Raw genomic sequence first — 21,061 nt, 5'->3', positions numbered from 1 at the left:
GCAAGTTTGAGGCCAACATAGACTAAATAGTAAGACTTTGTCTCAATGGAAAAAAAGTAAATAAAGTACTCGTAATTGTAAAAAAAAACTATCTAAATTTCTCCAAAAAAATGAAATAAATCATAGGCTTAGTAAAGTGACTATAAAGAGCTTTAACTGTTTTGGTAAAACAAAAATCAAATGTTCATTTAACTATACACAAATGAATGAAAAAGATGCTATTTATATGACTTGCTACAACTAAGGAAATGTACCTAAATCAGTATCTTCTATTCACTATTTAGCTATTTTGCATGCCACATTCCATATATTCAGTTATGAATCATATGCCAGGGTAAACTTCAAATGAATTTCATGGTATATAAATAGTTATATAAACTTAGCTACGTCTAGGAGACTGATGCTTAAATTGTACACAAAGATTGTTGGTAAGTCACAACATTGTATATTTACCTTAGTACTTGAAATATTTGCTGAACCAAGTCTGAGGTTAACATTATCAGAGTAAATCAAAATGTAAACTAACTGATCCCAGATTCCAGCTAGTCCAGCCAAGACTGAGGTCATCATGTAAAAATAGCTAACCGTAACTTACAGTGCAAGTTAGATCTCTGTGAGGTGTTATTCACACTCAGAGAAATGGAAGCTCACAGTACATCTTGAATTTATTTAAACGATTTCATTTCAAGACGAGCAGGAAGAAAGCACACAGACCAAGTCCTAGCAATCATCTCTTCCAAATCAATGTGGGAACCATTTCAAATTCTGTCTTGACTGTGGACATGCCAGGTTTCAGATATGTCCAAGTAGAATTTCCAGGAAACAGTTGAAAATTAAAAGGTATTTACAAATTAAAAGAATAAAATGTAGTTTTTCAAATTTTCCTTTTAGTTGTAGGTGTTGTCTGAGAGGCATTTCTTAGTTTAGGTTCCCCAGAAACAAATCCTGATAGACTGGAGAGTCTAGATACAAGCCGCATTTGGAAAGTGCAGGCAACACTTGCACAGAAGCAGAAAAGCCAGACAAGGAAGGGAGGACAGCCAACAAGGATACATTACCAAGCTTGCTCAATTGTGGGTGGCTGGAACTTAATCTCCTTAAAATTGATAACCCATATGAAACACATAGCTCTGGAGTTTATTCACCCAACGTTGGTTGCAGGTTACTGTAGGTCGAAAGGGTAAGTTATTAATTCTATGGCACTTCTTGTTTGGGAGAAGCCTGAAGTAAGGAGTTGTGGAGAGAATATCTTGAAAGCAAAGGGTCTTTACTCCCAAGGATTTTTAAATAGTCCTCAAAAGTCTTTAAAAAAAAAGTGTACTAGCAGCCATCTGGATATAGGAGAGTATGATGACATGCTAAGTACAGTAGATACTAGGGCTGGGCAATGGGATCATCTACTCAACATTATCCCTAAATATAATATCTCTTCTATTAGAACTGAATCTTTTAAGAAATGATTTAGGCTCTGACCTCATGAGTGGAGTAATATTTTATAACATTAATGGATTAATGGCTCTGATATAAAAGCCATTTTAGCTACTTTCAAGAGACTCTGTTAGTATAGAGACTTCAAAAGGGTTTGTACCATTTTATCATGCCCATCAATGGCCAAAGAGTGTTCCTGGTGCTGCACATCCTTGTCAGCATTTGGCATTATTAGTGCTTTGGATCTGGGGCATTCCAAGAAGTGGGTAGTCATATTTCATTCTACTTAAATTTGCCAGTCCCTAACAGCATATGAAGTGGAAATCCTTTCATGTTCAATCAGTACATCTTTGGTGAGACATCTGGTAAAGTTTTTGCTGGTTTTTAATTGGAGTAATTTTTTTCCTTGTAACATTTCTTTATATTATTTGGGCAATACGTCCTCTGTTATTTGTGATATGTGATAATCAGAGATAGAAGAATGAGGATCAAATCAGTCAAAAGTAGAAAAAAGTATTCCAAAAGGCATAGTTTAGGGAACCACCTGAGATTCCTACAGAAGGAAAGAAAGGAAAAGGAAGAAGTCATTTTTATTTAGAAAAGTGGGTTCATGCTTTTGTAATAGGAAAAAATACTATGGGTTAGCTAGCTAGGAAAAGACCTACAAGAAGTAAAAGAGAGTAAAAGATGGTATGTAATTTTTTTTTTTTGAAAAGAAGGTCTCAATGAAAATTGAGCAGAGAGGGGTGGGAGTAGAAAGATACAACAGAAACAACTTGAAAATGTTTGTAGTAAGTTTAAGATACTTGAAGATATTAGCAAAATAAAATAGAATTTAGTATAGGATATATGCTGAACTTCCAGCAACATATCTTCATCCATTTATCTGAAAAATGGGGATGACAATAGTCTATCTTAAAACTAGTGACTAAACACTGAGACTATTATCATTTTTCTTTTTTTTTCTTTCCTTCTTACCCACTTCCTACACCCTGTTCATAGCTTTCTTTAAAAATGTGGTTTGGCAATAGAGCTATAGTTCAAGTGGCAGCGTGCCAGCCACGAGTGAAAAAGCTAAATGACAGTACACAGTATGAGTTCAAGCCCCAGTACTGGTACAGATACAACTAAAAAGAAAAAACCTTGGTTCATCTAGCTTGCTGTGGCCAAGCCTCAAATTCATCCACATTCATTTGCACCAATTCTATCATGAGACTGACAGCCACATAAAACTATCATGAGCTCTACCTTTCATTCAGAAATCAATAAAGTTGATTGGAAGGTATAACATAGCACCTTAACATACATTTTTATGTTCATGAACAAAATATGATGGCCTATTTTTATTATCATCATATGAATATATCTTAAATCGTTTAATAAAGAGGAATAGAGAATGGAAAAATGTGTACCATACCCTATTTCTGTGGAAAAGATTTTCTTTTTCCTTTTCTTGCATAAGTCACCAGTTTACTGGTCCTAACTAAATGTAACCTGAGGAAATCCATTTCAGCACCCTCAAACACCATCTCTCTCTTAGTAAGCTGCTTAAAATATAAGTACATGCGGAACAAACAAGTGGTTCTGATGTCACGTTCTGAAGGGTATTTGTTCTGAGTTGTACAAGGCTGGTCCTTGCTGTAGGAACAGCCCAAGTCCTTTATTAAGTCTGTAGCTAATATGAATTCCACTCAGTTCTTGCTATGGTTTGCTTGTTGTCTGTCCCCTATAAAGTTCTGTAATAAGAGGGTGGTCACCAGGCAAATGATTTTCAAAAGAATGAAGGTAACTTTTCATAAAGAGATGGAATAAATAAAAAAGGAATAGAGTAAGGAAAGAAAGCAACTGGAAGAAAATTGGAGAGAGATTGAGCGTTAAGTTTTTCTAGCAAAAGTCCATTTTCTTAACCACATAGGAATGCCTGCTTTAATTATCTTCTATGAAATTTATTTTGTTATTACTCTTAAGTAAATCTACCTACCTCTGGAAATAATTGTCCCCAAATCAATCACAAGAGACTCGTGGTCCCACAGTGTCAGGGAGATAATTTGATCATGCTGACAGCAACAAGAGACAAGCACATAACAATGCTAATGACATGTCAGGCTTTCAGTCTTTGGATACTTGTCACAAATTCTAGAATTTAATCCTAGTAGATTATTCCTAGCTTAGGTTTGATCATATTGGAAAGAATGAAAATAAATGACCCTTCAATTCAATGCGTACTTTACTAATATACTCAGAAATGTTCCTCACTCTCTATAGTTCCCCTTAAAACTGTTCTAATGTTATTGAGTTAATTTGGTCTTGTGCTTATAAAAGCTAACAGTGAAGGATTAAACATTTCCCTAGCCTTATAATTCTTCAATTTTATTACTACCTTAGCAACAAAGGTTGTTTGACTAAATTATCTATAAAACCTCAAAAAGCTCATTTCCCTTCTAAGTACTGGACACTTCAATATATAGTACCTAATTTCAACTTGGCTTCCTATTAGTAATACCAAACATTTAGTTTTCAGGTAATAAGAAGAAGGTGAGTTTCATGCATATAACGAATTAATATTTAATGGTATAGGTATCCTACACAAATGTTTACATTTTTGAATAGGTTGAAATTTAAAAAAAAAAAACAAGGAAAAACAAATAAGTATGTATTTCACCTGAGCAAAACTGACAAGTCAATTTTTCCGAAACATGAGAAAAATTTTTGCTTTGTTACCTAAATGTGTAGCAAGCATAGTAGGGAACATTCACTATTTCTGAAAAACTTCAGCATCTAAACACTCTAACAAATATATGCAATGCATTAATTTAGCACAATGTAAACTAATGAAATATGCATTTGAAGTCAATGTATATATTCTTTAAAGTAGCTATTATAAAATAATATTGAAATAATAAATAAGCTAAGACCAAAATAAAAGCTAAAAATAATTTTAAAAATGCCAGCAGACTTACTAATTATACCTACTTCATATAATAGAAAATATAGATCTTGCTAATGGGCACATACAAAATATCTTTTCATCATAACATTACCTTAACAGATTCCAAAGCCGAAGGGATAGTAATATGACAGAAGCATCTGTAGGTTAATGCTCAGAGACTCGTACAGTTCCACGGGATCACAGGAGATAACCTGATAATGATAGCAGCACCATGAGACACACAGCAGACATGCAAACTGATAATACATGGCAGACTTTGTAAGATTCAACTATGGCTTAGATACTTCCCATAAAACCTAAAACTCAACCTAACTACTGCATAGAAATCACATGTCAAACATTCTATTCTACACAACTTTGACAATATAAGGGTTGTTACACAGCTGTAAAGAATATATCTGTGTTAAATTGATGCTTTAGATGACTTCTAAGTCATTGTTTAAGATTTAAATTTTAATCTAAATTTTTACATTACCAATCTCTATTTGTGAACTGCTGAAGAAAAACCAAGTTCATAATTCATTGAAGTAATTGGATTGCTACATTAGCTCCTGATGAGAAAAGTAACTCATCTTATCTCAGCCAAATGCTAATTAGGTGAACACCTCTCCATTGTTTTACACATGAAATGTTGGTAATATGAATAATAAATTATTAGTAACTATTATTAATATAATTCTATAATATATTATATAAGTATATGTTATATAATATATTATATAATTATAATTGACAGTAGTATAATTAATAATTATAAATTAATAAGGAGTGGTATCTTCCTTCTTTCTGAATAACCACAAATGTCTACTGCTATAACTTTAACAGCTGTGTTATCCATACCTATTCCAGTAATAAGTTTCTCTGTCAAAGTTTACATCAAAGGACAAGAAAGAAAACTATGAATACAGCTTTACTAGATTAGGCAAAGTGGTCTCGACCAGCTTATTTTCTTGCCCATTTGAATATAAAATGTATCTTTTAGGGGAGGTGTGGAGGGAAGGTAGGGAAAAACAAAAGAGGGGATAACAATGCTTAATAGGAAATGTGCTCATTACCTTACACATGTAACTGTAACCCCTCTGTACAGTATCTTTACAATAAAAAATACATATTTTTGAAAATCTCAAAAATGCACCTTTTCAAATTTATGCATTTATGCCTTTTATGCTTTTAATTCAATGGACATTTATTGAAAGTTACAAAATAAAATACAGTAAATAAGCTGTGATTTATATTTTATGAATTATAAAGGGAAAAAATTAAAACACAAAACAAATACTGTTCTCTCCCAATGACAGCTTCTTAGTTCCATCAAACTCTTTATAATCTGTGTTCATATCCATAAAGCCATTTTGTCAAATCTTTTCTACTTATCATATTTTTTGGTCATAGATTTTTTTATTTTTCTAGATTTTTTAAATTTTAGTTTTATTGCCAAGGCGATGTACAGAGGGGTTACAATTACATAAGTAAGGTAGTAAGTACATTTCTTGTCAAACTTGTTACCCTCTCCCTCATTTTTCTCCCTCTTTCCCTCCTCCCATCCCTACTTCAAGTTGTACACATCATTTCCAACATAGGGTCTTGTATCACTGTTGCATTGGTTCCCGCTTTGTCCTTTGTCTCATCATTTTTGTTCCCCTTTTCTTCAGATAAACATATATACAATACCACTTTTAGTAATACAAAAAGATTCATTTTAAAATACATATGTGTATATATATATATGGCTTTAATATCTAATATCTCTGATAAGCAGAACGTCATCATAGTGATCTGAATAATTCAGACATTCAATAGCTATAACTGATTATACATAGTAAGCACCAATTAGTATGGGACTGATATATGATTTGAATTAGAATTAAAATTTATTAGGAAAAGCTGTATTTACAGTTATAACATGATAAAAATGAGAGTTAGACAAGAGAATTTCAGTGAGTACACACATTGCTCTGTAATAATCTATTTTAACAATCCATGGGAACAAACATTCTGCCAGTCTTCTAAAATGTTAACCTCAGAATTTCAGATTACAAACTTACCATATACTCTTCAAATATGTATGGTGGGAAGAGATTACATATTACTTGTTTCAAATTTTTAGCACAAATCAAATGTTTCCCTTGCTTATACAGCTTTGCTCAACACCACAAGCTGTAACAGGCTGAATGCAGAGTAAAAATAATGTTTTGCCCATGATGGAATTTGAAGCCTCTACTAAGTAGACCATTAGGGTCCATAAGAGAGATTAAATTACTAATGTGCCCACAGGACTGTGTGAATCCCTTAGCTTGTCCTTTTACAGACTCAAGTCCATTTAGCTGGGTCTTCACAGACATGAAAGCAAAACCAAAGCACTGAGCCTAATGATCCTTCACCAAAAGTCTATCCAAAATGCAAATGAGAAAGGTAACTTATAATCACTTTAATAAAAAGAAAGCATTTTCATGCCACTCACCCTCTAGAGTGATATCCTGAATATTCCACATATTAAAGAGAAGAAAGTTTCTTTGTTCAAAATCAAGTATAGTCATCTAAGCCACAATGAGATAGTTCATCACCCCAGTAAGAATGCTAATACCAAAAAGACTCTAAGTATGACAAGCACTGGAAGGGAAATAAAAAAGGGAAACCCTGCACCATATGGTGGGAACGTAAATACTACAGCTGTAGGATTTATGGAAAATGGGTTCCTCAAAAGAAAATGTGAAAAGAGAACTACAAGCAATTCCATGACTGGGTATGTATCCAAAGAAAAAGTAATCAGTCTGCTGATGAGACAAGTGCATTCTCAGATTTGTAACAGCAAAATTCAAAATGGCTATGAAATAGAAACAACCTGTATCTATTGACTGATGAATGGATAAAGAAAATGTGGTGCATTTATATAGTATTCAGCCATTTAAAAAAAAAAAACGAAGAAAGCAAACCTGTCACTTGTGATAACATGAATGTGACTAGGTACCTTGATGTAAAATGAAACTGCCACTTGATCCCACTCACATGGCGAATCTAAGAGTTGATGGCATGGAGCTGAGAGTATAATGGTGCTTATCAGCTTATCAGAGACCCTGGAGAATAGCTGGTAAGGAGCAGCAAGCAGTTCAGGACACTACTGCACAAATGTGTGTGTGTGTGTTATACATTTCAAAATGCTGGAAGCAAAGGGTTTTGAATTTATTTTATTTTATTGTAAGGGTGATATACAGAGATATGACAGTTACATAAGTAGGGTAATGAGTTCATTTTCTTGTCAAGCATTGTTAACCCCTCTTTAGTTTTCTCCCACTTTTCCTACACAAGTAGAGATAAATACTTGAGGGGCTATATTTACCTTGAATTAAAAAAATATATATATAAAGTTATATATATAAAATTTGATTAAACCTTACATGGTCCCCCATTAACATGCATAACTTGCCTTGAATCATCTAAAAATTAGAAATTTAAGTTAAATATATATTTATATTAGGCAATATATAAATATATATAACATTTGTAATAACTAGAATATGTCTATAAATCTACAAGTTAATCCAATGCATAGTATAAGACAAAGAATTACATTTGGACATGATGAATTAAACAGCACTCTAAGCATTCACACACTGAGAACAAAGGAGGATATTCTTAGGAGAGGATCATAATGGCTCAATAGCTGTATACATATGAACATATAAAATGATACATATCGAAATGAACCCCAAGAAATGGAAACAAGAGGATGTTTTATTGTACTGTTTGAAGTTTTCTTTTTTCTTTTTTCCTTCGATGTATCCCTTGTTGTCGCCATTTTTTTAAATTTCTGTACCCTTTGTCTTGTATATAAGTTTATCTGATTTGAAGAAAGGAAAGGGAATCACAGAAATGGCAGGACAAAGCACAAGCCAATTCAACAGTGATACTCATTAGACACCATGTTGGAAGTGAGCTTTACAACTGGGGAAAGGGGAATCCAGGGAGAAAAAGTGGGAGAAAACCAGGGAGGAGGTAACATTGTTCAAAAAGAAATGTACTGTGAGGGGCTGGGAAGGTGGCTCAGTGGTAGAGCGCTTGCCTTGAGCTGAAGAGCTGAAGGACAGCACCCAGGCCCAGAGTTCAAGCCCCACGACCGGACCCCCCCCCCAAAAAAATGTACTGTGAAAACAGGGGTTATACCATGGGGGAGGGACATACAAAGCAACAACAACAACAAAAAATCACGTGGTACCTTATAAATACGTTATAAACAATAGCAAGAAAGAAAAAAGTCACTTGTGTCCTTATCTTGGGGTTCTATTTTCACTGTATTTGATGTTGGTATAATTTGGGGAGCAGAAGGGAAAAAGCAAATTGTTTAAATTGGGATACAGGTTGACCCATTGCAACAATGAGATGTACAAGATGCTATGTGGAAAACGAACTTTACAATTTAGGTGGGGGGGGGGGGTAGTTGTCGAGATGAGAGGGAAGGGATGGGAGGGGAAAAAGAAAGGAGGAGGCAATAATGCTTGATAAGAAATGTACTCATTACCTTGCTCATGTGATTGAAACCCCTCTGTACAGTATTTTCACAATAAAAACTTATTTAAAAAAATGAAAAAAAGAAATGTACTCATTACCTATGTAACTAAAACTCTCCTCTGTATATCACTTTTACAATAAAATTCAAATTTAAAAATTTTAAGTTAAGGGACTGGAGGTTTAGCCCAGCAGAAGGGCGCCCTCCCAGTGCACACAAGGCCCTGGGTTCGGTCCTCAGCCCTGGGGAAAAAAAAAAAAGACATAAAAGCTACAAAAATTTTAAGTTAAATATATGGATAATATTCATTAGATATTTTAAATGTATTTAACAGTTAAAAATCAAGTAAGAATACTTGAATAACATACTTATATATGCATGTATATAAAATGTTATGTACATATTTTACATATATATGTATACACACATATATATACATATGTATGTATCAGTTCTTTTGTGTGTGTGTGCTGTCCCTAAGCTTTTTTGCTCAGATTCTAGTAAGGCTAGTATTCTACCACTTGAGTCACATCTCCACTTATAGTTTTTGGGTGATTAATTGGAGAAAAACATTTCACAGACTTTCATGCTCAGTCGGGCTTTGAACTTTGACCATCAGATCTCAGCCTCCTAAATAGGGTTACAGGCATAAGCCACCAGTGCTAGGCTCTATAACTAATTTTAATGGTTCAATTTAAAACATTATTATTCTATAAAGCTTTATTATAAAGGAGGAAAGTGTTTGGCACTGGAAGGTAAAAAATAAATGAGCATACTGGCAGAGCATTTATTTAAAACCTTGAAACTCTAATATAGCAGTGATCTATATGGACATTTCTTATGAAATACTTTTGACTGTTGTATTAGTTGCTGCTAAGTTTGAAATTGGAGTTATAAGTGTTAGGATATAAATGACTCTTAATTCACTCATTAGTTCATCACATGGAAAGTACATGGTGGACTCAGGCTTATGACCATCTTCCCTCAAGGTTTGTTTGGGTAAGGATCAGGCCAATCTTTCTTTCAGGTGGACTCTCCTAAAGGCAGCCAGAAGACATTGCCACAGCATTGCTCCAGCATCAAAAATCTCCCGACACTGAGCCCATCTTAGTTCTCTGAGGGTAGCCTTCTTTGGCTTTTAATGACATTGGGAAGATGTGTGAAGGTTGCCCTTTGCTAAAGGCAAATCTCAGGGAATTACCAACTGAACTTGTAGCAAAGGCTCAAAAGATTTCTAAAAATCAAAAAACTCAGTAAGTTCTTCTGATAACTGACTTTAAAAGACCACGTGGGAAGCAAACTAACCTGGAATGTGTGTGAAAAGTTATTTCACTCCTCTCTTCAAACTGGAGAGAAAATTAGTATAAATCTGGGGCTTATGTTAATTTTTAATGAGTGGGAATTTACTTAATGTCAACATTTTTGTTAGAAACTTGATGAACAGCTTAAAAAAAAAAAAACCTAGGAAAAAAATGGATTTACGAAAAAAAAATGCACTTCTCTGTGGAGATGGAGGTGGCCCTGCCTGTTTTAGTTGCATATGGTATGAATAGCTGGGATGGGTGGTTGGGACAGTTGCCCACTCTTCTGAGTCTGGTTACAAACCAAAGGGGATTTTGAAGAGGGTTTTGAAACCTGTCAAATCACTTCCTTAGCCCACTTTAGTACAGATGTGCTGTGGCCTTCAGTTCAATCATTTATGTTTGATAAATTCCTCCTGTTAGTTAACTCAGCAAACTCTCAAATCATGTGATTCTTCTCTTTCCTGAAACAACAGGAGGGAATCTTTAGAAAACACCACCTCCTATGTGCTTCTTCTTAAAAATCTCAGCAACGTTACAGCGGCTCACACCAGTAATCCTAGCTACTCAGGAGGTTGATATCTGAGGATCACAGTTCAAAGCCAGCCTGGGAAGGAAAGTCCATGAGACTCTTATCTCCAATTAACCACCAGAAAACCAGAAGTGGGCTGTAGTTCAAGTGGTAGAGCACTTTCCTTGATCTGAAGAGCTGAGGGATAACAGTGCCCAAGCCCAAAGTTCAAGCCCCATGACTGACCAAAAACAAACAAACAAAAAATCTCAGCTCCAAAATGTACATATGTGAAGGATTCCCTATAAGAAAGGCTTTGGATACAGTAACATCCACTTCTGGAATAGGACAGGTCACCCAGAAGCTAGAGCCATGGATCACATCATACTGTTGCCATAGTCACTCTAACAAAACTGACTCATGAAGGGACACAGTTATCCTACATCACTTGCTTATGATACTTACCTACATCATATTACTCTAATGATAGGAAAAGAAATAATCAGTTCTTGAGAGATTACATTGATTTCCCTAAAGACATATAGGCCACACTTCAGGCACATACTGAAAGGCATCACAGAAAACATCTCCATGTGCAATTGTGTTACTATAGATGACATTATACTAGATAGTTATTAAAGGAAATTACCGGAAATTTCATCTAGATTCAATACAACAGCAGCTTTCCTCCATTATTTTTTCTACGGATCACATTTCAATCCATCATTAAACTTCTGTCTTACTACCTTGCCAGGAAGTTAAAGAGCTAAGAATTGTACTCATGCCCAGTTCTCATAAACAAACAGAATTTCAGAGCATGTGTTTTGTCAGCTAATCCTGCTCTAGCTCACATTATCTTATTTTTTTCACTAATTTATTTCATCTCATCTTACATGTCCATACTCTTATAAACTTCTTATTTATCAAGTTAAATGTTCTACTCTATTTAAATTATACCTAATTTAGAACTGGGGAAAAGTTTACCAGTCATTTTTTTTGGGGGGGGGAGGGGTCCAGTCGTGGGGCCCGAACTCTGGGCCTGGGCGCTGTCCCTCAGCTCTTCAGCTCAAAGCTAGCACTCTACCACTTGAGCCATAGCACCACTTCTGGCTTTTTTCTTTTTGCTTATGTGGTGCTGAGGAATCTAACCCAGGGCCTCATGCATGCAAGGCAAGTGCTCTACCACTGAGCCACCTTCCAAACCCAGCCAGTCATTTATGATAATATTAAAAATAAAAAATGGTGAATGATAACCTGTTTGCACAACTACTTACAGATAAAAACAGAATCAAAAACATAAGTAAAAAATAACTCAAATATTTTATACAATCTTTGAGTCACCTCTTGATAAAACCTAAACATTTCATTCCTTATAAGTGTCAGCTACTACACCACTATTGTTTTCTATTATAATTTATATCTTAAGATAATTAAAGTTTATATAAGTTACATTGTATAGAAGTGTTGATACAGTTATACTGTACCTGTTAAATTAAAATAGAGATCATTTTGAGAGATTTAATTTTATGAAGATTATATTTTGGAGTTGTGTTAGTCTATATACTACTTTTGTTCTCAGAGAGAGGAGTGTGTATCAATGAGTCAATGCAGAGGAAAGTGAATCTTTTGTGGAAATGAAAGTATCAGACAAAGAACAAAATAAGGACACAAAACTTAGTAGGACCAATGGCCTTCATCTAGGAAAATTATGCCCTACTCTTGCTCTGCTCAGAGACTTGCTCTGGTTTTCTCTGGCTCATGACTATCAAACTTTTTAGTTGCTGAGCCAGCCATTTATACTCTTAAAACTTAGTTGAAATGACATTTCAACTATTACAATTCCAAAACCATCACATATTAACAAATATTTTATTAAAAAGCTATAATTTACAAACAACAAAAATGAAAGAACAACAAAATTGTTTTATACATTCCCAAATCTCTTTACTATCTTGGTGGGTTCTCATTTATTCTTGCACACTCAAATTGTTTTGGTTAAAATATATGAGAAGAGTTAACTTTATGAAGCTCTGCAGTTGGAAAAAGGAGGAGTAATTTAACTGTGATTTAATGAAAGCTATGTATATCTAAATTTGATACTACACATAGATATCAAGGTAAATGAAAGTAAAGATGCAACATACCAGAATTTCTAAGGTAAAGTCAACACCAGGTTGAAAGGAGGACTTACAGCATTCAATGTTTACATTAGAAAAAAAGAAATAATCGTTAATCAGTAGTTTGAGCCTTTACTTAAGAAAATATATGAAAAAAAACTCCAAACAAGCAAATGGAAGGCCTTAAGCCAATTAACTTGAAAACAATTGGGAAAATAAATAAAACAAAAAACCTAGATCTTCAAAAAATATTAAATTAATAAGCCTCTATTTAGACTGACAATAATTTTTTAAAGGCAAGGCATAGTCACAAATATCAAGAATGAAACAATATATCAACAGAATCAACATCCAATAAAAGAATTTGGGTCAAGAAACAATAAATAACTTTACTCATATATTCAATAACTTAAATCCAGTCCTTGAAAAAACACGAACTACAAAATCTCAGTCAAAACAAAGCTCAAAATCTGAATGATTCTGTTGCTACTAAAAGAAAAAAAAAACTCTGTTTTATAACTCAAAAGCTTATGAAATTTCCAGCCTCATATAGTTTTCTTAGAGAAATCTTCTAATCACTCAAGAATTAATGTCAATTTTAAATAGGAGAGAGACGATCTCCCAACTCATTTCTGAGGCTAATAGGAACTCTAAAAACAAAATCAGGCCAAGAAATCACAATAAAAATAATAGTATAGACCATTAGGTCCCACATTAGATTAAAAAAATACTATAAAAGTGAAAATGTATGCAAATGGATCTGTATATGAGTAAATAAAGTGCATGTACAATCATCACTAAGTGAAGTTTATTTCATATATGCAAAGTAGATTCAGCATTCAAGAATGGGTGTAATTTACCTTATCAATAGGCTAGGAAAGAAAACTTATCACCAGATCAAGTAACAAGGACAAATTATTTTATGTAATTCAGAATACATTCAGGAGAAAACGTCTCAGTGTACGAGGGACAGAGAATTTCTCTGATTCCATACATAACTCCATAGGTGTTTTCACATGGATATTATTATCTGTGAAGAACTAGTTCCAAGACCACCCTGCATGGATTCCAAAATCCTTCATTGCTCTAGTTCCTTACATAAAATAGCATCATATTTTCTTATATCCCACACATATCTCCCACATTGCTAAAACCATATCTAAATAACAAATATCTAATATAGTATAAATGCTATGTAGAGTCTATACTGTTTCATTCAGAGAATCATTTTTTAAAAAGTGTTCAGTAAGCGTATATTTTTAAAATATTTTCAGTCTATGGTTGGGTTATGTTGACAGATGCACACACACACACACACACACACACACACACACACCATCTGTAGCTAGCTAGCATCACACATAAAGTAAGTTCAGTAAGGTTGGAAGAGACAAAATGAAACACAAAATCAACTGCATTCCTCTATGTCAACAACAAAATTTACAGATACACTGTTAAGTGTAATATGAAAGTATAAATGCCATACTATAAACTAATAAAAAATCATATTTAACTTTTAATCCTTAAGTCAATGATGAAAATAGCTCTTAGAAGAGACACACAAATATTTTTGAGAAAAATGACTAATATTCTAAAATGACAACTATAAAAATATACATACTATATGTAAGTATATAGGGTAGCAAATTCTCCTTCTACAAAAAAGAATAAATGCTTATTTGCAGTGATTTTTGACAAGTGAACAAGTTTTTACACATATATACATTCTGTTCTATTTAGTAACTGTGAGAAGTACTGATCCCAACCTTTTAAACTTCTATTAATATTTTCAGATGTCCACATACCTTTAATTTTTGTGGCAAGTTCCAGAATAATGGGTTGCAGTATGTGTGTATTGACCAAATCAGTGATTTGGGAAACTAAAGTGAAGTAAAATTAGATGTGAGAGATTAGGTCTTAAAGCATTCAATACACTTGATACATATGTCTTCCGTAAATACCATAGATGTAAAACCAAAAGTCTATCCAATAGTCCACTGGAGGTCATCCTCCTGTTTATATATAGCAATAAGTACAAGCATCAAGTGTCAGGACTAGAAAAGGAGCAGCTGTATACTAATTTCTAATCCCATCCTACAGGCTTATTTTGCCTACTCTTGTTTTGTTTTTGTTTCTCTTTAGTGCTACTTTTTACATTGTCAAAATGGATAAAAAAAATAACTGCCAATCTTAGTACTATATACTTAAACATGGCTAAATCACTAAGTGTTATCTTCTTAGCTATCATCAAATTTACAACTAAATGAAAATATCCCCATCTGTTTTCACAAATATTAAAAACCTGACTATAAAATCTGCTCAATCTCTACTTTTCTTCTCCACAACACAAACCCATATTTGTTAGTTAACTGCTGACTGTTTAAATATAGACCATAATATGTGCTAAAATCATTGTCCTGGTTTTTTAGCAATCACTATGAATATTACACATGACCACAGATTTTATTTGATAAGTACCTTGAAAAATAGATTTAAATGATGACAAAATTACATTTGAAAATTTCCCATCAAATACAATGATTCAAATTAAACTCACAGTTGCTAACTTTTTCTGCAAGTACTCCTTACTTATAATGTAAAAACATAAAAAAACATTAATTGGGGCCATTTCAATTACAAAAGAAAGACAAAATGGTACTGCCTTCAATTAGCATAAGCACTGGTAAAATGTGATCCAACAGATAACTATGGAATTATTTTGAAACTGCTTGGATTACTGCTGCTCTACTTTTCAGTCTACAAATGCTGAGTTTACTTTTTTTAAAAAGGTAACTTCAGCAGATACATGGAGGAGGAAGGAGAATTTATGTAAAAACAGGCTCCTGGCATCTTGTTAAATTAACTGAGGCTCTTTAGCTCACACTTTGCAAAGCTGTGGGTGAGAAAAAACAGATATGTTCAAAAATAACTTTTTGTAAAATATAACATTCCATTTCACATGGCAAGGCAAAAGGACAAAAATAACACAAAAGTCTGGAAGTTCAGGTTCTCCAACACAATTTAGAAATGCCAAACAATTTGTAGAAGGTTCATCCTACCCAACCATACCAGTAGTTTCAATGAGGAAAATATTATCAGAGACCTGGGCCATCTCCAGAGAAGACCCAGTAAACATGACCATTGACTCCATACAAGTGAAAAATGAAAAGAGAGAGAGAGAAATGAATTTATCACTCATTTTCCCAGAGCCCAAGCAATCCCAATGGCTTAGCTCTGCCAACTACTTTGTATACTAAGATATAGTCATGTGTTAATAGAGAAATGTCAGCTGGGAAATAAGCTAGTGGAGAATAAATAGTGAAGCCTATTTAAATTTAACTTTTCTGCTTTTAACTCTAGGGAAATTGTTTGCTAGAACCACTTCAACTTTAACAGATAATTCCTGAAAGAAATGCAAATACTTTTGACAGGAGCTTAAGCAAATTTCTAATTACAGGACAAATTTTGTGTAAAATCCTCTACCCACCTGAATGTTCATTGTTCATCAGAAGACATCTCTCAGGACCAGTAAAGGGGGGTGGGGGGGGGGGGCTGGATCTCTTTTTGATTTCCAATGTTTTGCTTTAGTCTTCATTGTTCCTTTTCAGGTTTCCCAGACTGATGGACAGACTATGCTCATCTCTCTGACTTCTTTTCCACTAGTACTCACAGAAACTTAATGGCCAGTAGCTTCCCTGATTTGTCACCCAGATGGAAGAAGGTCCCAGAGGAAGCTCAGATTAAAACTTGAGGGCGTAAATCAGAAGTCTGGCTGGCTAAAGCATCTGTTCAACACTGGCCTTCTGCCCTTCTCATCATAAGGAGTAAGGGCTGTGTGTCCCTACACACATGGGGGAAATTGAAACATGGTGTCGTTCCTCCATGAAGTAATTTATTTCCTCTGGTGAAGGTATACTGGGAACAAAAGCAGGGCAGCCCCTCCACACTGGGAGTAACACTAAGACTGTTATACTTCACCCACTGGCCCTTGTCCACCAAAGTCCTCTAGTACCAGAGAGTGATCATGATGCACTTTTGTACATTGTACTCAAGGCTTTTGCTGAGAACGGTGCAAATATTTCAAATTCTTGTCCTTTCCTAGGTGAATTCTCCAAATGGAAATGCAAATGTGAGTCCCTATTTGTGACTTGCATTCAGGATGTCAAAGTTGGTCATCTAAGAGGACAGAGGCTGAAGTTTGAAGGAGACAGATACAGTGTGTAGTGAGTGACAGGGGAAAGGATGTAGCAATGTAAGGTTAAATTCCACTAACCAGCTTTCAGTCCAGAAAGTAAGTCATCACATATGCCTCTTCTCTCACTATAAATTCTTGCCTCCTCTCACCAAACCTGCTCTCCAACTTCAATTACATCTCTTCCCTTCTGTAGTGCCAATTGCCTGCCTTTCTGGAAAAGTATAACGTGAGGAGCCATTGGCTCCTGTTTTTAATATCGGTTTTAATATTAATACACAAATATTCTATACTCAATATATAACTGTTCCAAATTGAACATATAAAATGCAGTAGTTTTAACACTTGCTTAAAATAATTTAAGAACTCATATCCTTTACCCAAAAACTGTATCCTAAGAAATTAATTTGCAAAATAAAGAAAAAGCTTACATATGAAGCTTACATAACATCATAATGTTACTTATTATTAATAATAATAGAATGGCAATAGGAATGATTAGGGCATTCTAGCATTTCTAATAGAAATTTACACAGGCAATTTAAATGCTTACTTCTTTGACTATAGATCAGTTTAAAAAAAATCAGCATTAGTCCAGCACTGTTGACACATGCCTGTAATCCTAGCTGCTCAGAAGACTGAGATCTGAGGACCATACTTCAAAGTCAGCTCAGGCAGAAAAGTCTGTGAGATGCTTATCCCCAATTAACCACTAAACCACCACCAGAAGTGTAGGTGTGGCTCAAGTGGTACACCACTAGCCTTGAGCAAACTAGCTCAGGGACAGCACCAGGCTGTGAATTCAAGCCCCAGTACCCACCCTCACAAAGACAGAGAGAGAGAGAGAGAGGAGGGGGGAAGAGGAGGAGGAGGGATGGAGAGAGAAATTTGAAGTAAAACATATAGAAAGTAAATAATACAGCACAATTATAGCTAATCACAGAAAATACATCAAAGTGTTAGTGGGTGCATCTACCTTTATTTTGTACCTTTATATGTTCTTGTAGCCTCCAAAATATTTTAAATTCTATCATTGAGGAGAGGTAGCTTTAACAAAAGCAAATTTCTTTAGAAGGAAGAATTATTTGCATAGAAAACATCTGCAGTTTTTAACAAGTTCTTTTAGGAAATATACCATTTTCTGGAAGGGGGTCTTCAGTCAAGGGATATGGAGAACAAAGCAAGAGAAACTCATCCTGCTTAGAAATCTACACTGCTTCTCTATGAGTACTAGATCAGAAACAGATCACACATCTGACCTCTTCATAATCCAAACAATATATGAACACCTTCACTGAGCCTTTGTTCATCTTTTCCTATGGAAATCCTTTGCAGCATTCAGAGACTGACTTGAATCATTTCCATCCACTAAAACTTTCTTGATCCTTTGACTTTTCTGACTCAACTTCTAATTCTCTGTTCCCTTATGGTGTTGCTAGACTGCATCATCTTTTTCTAAGTAATTTTGTTTATTAATCCTATGTAAGCAAACATCACACAGGTATGCTTGAAGTTCCTTGAGACCAGGAATTTAAATAACCTGAAAATACTTGGCAAATGGATACAGTGACAGAGAGAAAACACAAACTAAAGCCAGGTTGGTATTATATACATCTCAATGCTGCTATCTAAATAAACCATGCCACTTCTATATTAAAATCTGTCACTAGGAACATGCACTTTCCTTTTCTTCTTTTTATTAGCATGTACTGTATTTTTGCTTATTCATTCTTATCAGTTCTGTTGCTTCCCTTGGGAACAACAGATTTGATCACAAGATATTTCACAAAGGTTTAGTCATACATAAAAATAAATAAATGCTAATCAAAGACTGACTTGAATCACTTCCATTAAAAAAAAAGTTAATTCTGTCTAGGAATCTAATTTAGGACTATACACAGGACCCTTTTTCTTCTTTGAACAACAAATTGAAATGTATTTCTTCATTTTATGTCCTTACTTAGGCAGTACACTTTAGTGTATTAACGCTACCATTAACTTTAGAACTATCCAGTGCAAACATTTTAATACTTCAGGGATGATGTACAAAATGACTCTGTTCCTGTCTGCCATCAAATACTATGCTAATACTTAGCAATAATGAGCACTTGTATTATAGCAACCTGCCTCCTGAGACATCAACAAGAGATGGCCTATCTTAAGAGAAAACTCTATAAATCATAAATGAAAATCAAATGATCCAGCAAAGAAGAAAGACCTAGCACCCATTATTTTTGCAGAAGGAGCACACAGAGTCAGTATAATTATTCACTCTCAAGAGCAGGGAAAAACAAATCCAGTTTCCCACTATACCAAACTACAGTTTACTATAATGCTTCTTTTTAATGAGACAGGTAGCTCTAAGAGTAAATGTTGGTCCAGATTTTTCCACTTATTGAGTGATCTTGGACCTTCTCTTTATTTAAGGTTCTTAATCTATAAAAGAGAGTTAGCACCTGCTAGAGCAAAGCACAAAGTTCAAATAACATGATCTGAGTCTGTCGCCCAATTCTTTGTTATTCAGTCTCTCACTCGATGAACTAGACGAATATTCTCACTTCAAATGCTACCTAAAGTTTAATGATAAAGATTTCTAGATTCTTTTTCTGCCCTGCTGATTTCTCCAGAACTCTGACTGCTATCATATCTCACTGCCAAAAATGTCTTCAACAACTCGTTATGACCCAGCTTTCTTATGAAGCGTTGACCAAACCGTATACTAGTTGCTTCCTAGAAATGCACTTTTTCCACATATTTCAAAAAAGCAGCCTATTTCCTAAAGCAGTAATTCCATATGCAGAAAGTTTACAAATTGTTGCTGTTGTTTGAGATTGCTACCATGAGAATTAATTCTATGTTTGCTATCTAGCGGCGCACGGCACATGTTTGGATGCCTTATTCCTTAATACAGTGGGGAAAGGTCCGTGGACTGTGGAGACAGGAGACTTGTATTCAAATCCTGTTTTTGACCTTGAGAATGTAACCTAACATTTCTGCTCCTTACTCCCCCCCCCCCCCCCAACTGGTTCTGGATCGTGAGGATTTAATGAAATACCATATATAAAATAAAAGCGAGTGGCTAGGATCTGAAAGCCTTATTGCCTACCTCCTATTTTTGCTCCCGGTGCTAGGACCAACCAGAACCCACCCGGAACACAACTTTGATAGGGCAGTCTTGCACATCTGGAGATGTCCTCTTGATGAGGATGCTGTGATGTAAAATCAAGTGGACGAGGGCAGGAACCCGGTGGAGTTCCCAGCAGGAAAGGGAGCTTTCTACAATGGTCCCCATCCCCCGTAGGATGTGCGGGGTGGGAGGGAGGGTGGGGCGGGGTGGGGTGGGGAAGCAGACACCGGTGTGACACACTTTGAAGAGCGCACCTCAGACTCGCGTTGGTGTGCTCTAGGATGGGGGAGGGCGGACGCACCGACGCGCCGGGCCCCCCGGTCCACGCGGGGACCTCCACCTTCCTTCCGCAGCCTGGAAACTGGGGTGGGAGCCGCAACTGACCGCGTCCCCTCCCCTCCCCCTTCTGCCCCAACCTCCCCGGCGCCCGCGGTGCTGAATCATTAGCCTCGGAGAGCAGCAACCCTTTCCGGGCGCCCTCCCGGGAGCTCGGTCCCCGGGACACTGCTGGTCCAGGATGGAGACCGAGATCTCGGGGGCGCGGGGTCGGTGGGAAGGGGGTCGGGAGGATGGCGGCAGCAGGTACTCACGGGCGAGGCAGCCCAGACGCGTCCTCGCCTCCCGGCTGCGACCGCCCCTCGGCGGCTCCCGCGCTCCCCGGCGCCCCGGCGGTCGGTTCCCGGGCCCCCGCAGCCGGCGCCGGTGTCTCAGGCGATGCCCCCGCCCGTCCTCCGCCCGCGGCAGCCACCGTCAGGCTCCGTCGCCCGACCCCAAAGCAGCTGGAGCAGCTGGCGCTGCCCAAGGGGTGGTGGCTACCGATGGGCCAGACCATTCGCCCGCCGCCGCCGGGGGTGCGCGACGTGCGGGGAGGCGCGAGCGTCCCGGACGGCTGCGGGGCTCAGCACGGGTGGGAGGAACCAAGAAGGAGGGG

At 36.1% G+C, this 21,061-nt stretch overlaps 1 protein-coding gene across 2 annotated transcripts in view; it reads right to left on the bottom strand.

Moving 5' to 3' along the window:
- Window positions 1-20,838, bottom strand: part of Ttll7 (tubulin tyrosine ligase like 7) — a 123,416-nt gene extending 102,578 nt beyond the window's left edge. For both annotated transcript variants that reach the window (XM_042683111.1, XM_042683119.1), the window contains exons 1-2: window positions 20,721-20,838; window positions 4,470-4,569 (exon numbers count right to left, since the gene is read on the bottom strand). The gene's annotated coding sequence lies outside the window, so the exon portion shown is untranslated. The remainder of the gene's footprint in view (window positions 1-4,469; window positions 4,570-20,720) is intronic.
- Between the last annotated feature and the right edge of the window lie 223 nt (window positions 20,839-21,061).

This window comes from Dipodomys spectabilis, unplaced genomic scaffold, assembly GCF_019054845.1.
Source record: "Dipodomys spectabilis isolate Male_0828 unplaced genomic scaffold, ASM1905484v1 ptg000002l, whole genome shotgun sequence".
Lineage (NCBI taxonomy): Eukaryota > Metazoa > Chordata > Mammalia > Rodentia > Heteromyidae > Dipodomys > Dipodomys spectabilis.
The sequence above is the reverse complement of the archived record's forward strand: the minus strand, read 5'-3'. Positions and strand labels throughout refer to the sequence as shown.